The following is a 571-nucleotide window of genomic DNA, read 5'->3' as shown; positions in this document are numbered from 1 at the left end:
TGCCCCGAGCTGGCACTCTGGCCCACTGCCACCTCTGCCGAAGAAAACGGGCGTAAGTGGCATGCGTCTCAGAAAACGCGTGGAACTTTGGGTTGGGGGAAACTATGGGAAACGTGCATTTTTACTTATTTGTTTTTTTTTTTTCGCCTGGGGGATAAAGTTGTGGTAGATTAGTGGTTGTATCGATTTAATATATTATATGATTATATACACATATCATGGAAGAGATAAGAAAGAGGCTGACGTGAAATAGTAAAGAGAGTATTCAGTGAAATATTCCACGACCTGAAACACGTCCAAATATTAGTCGGTACTTTACATTTCATACAACATCTCTCCCTAAAAAGGAAAAGAAGGAAAATGATAACTGACCACTTCAACAAACTCAGATGCATAGAAAACAGTCTTAAGAGAAAGTCATAACACTAACGAATGCAGTAGAGGAGGAGGAATCAATCCAGTCACAAAGAAAAATGTCAGAACAGACAGAGAAAAAAAAGGAAGATAAAAAGAGAAAGAGGCAGCCGGAGAAAGAGAGTGACAGAGAGAAAGAAAGAAAAAAGAGAAATAA

Source organism: Penaeus monodon, chromosome 33, assembly GCF_015228065.2.
Source record: "Penaeus monodon isolate SGIC_2016 chromosome 33, NSTDA_Pmon_1, whole genome shotgun sequence".
Lineage (NCBI taxonomy): Eukaryota > Metazoa > Arthropoda > Malacostraca > Decapoda > Penaeidae > Penaeus > Penaeus monodon.
Note: the sequence above shows the minus strand (reverse complement) of the source record.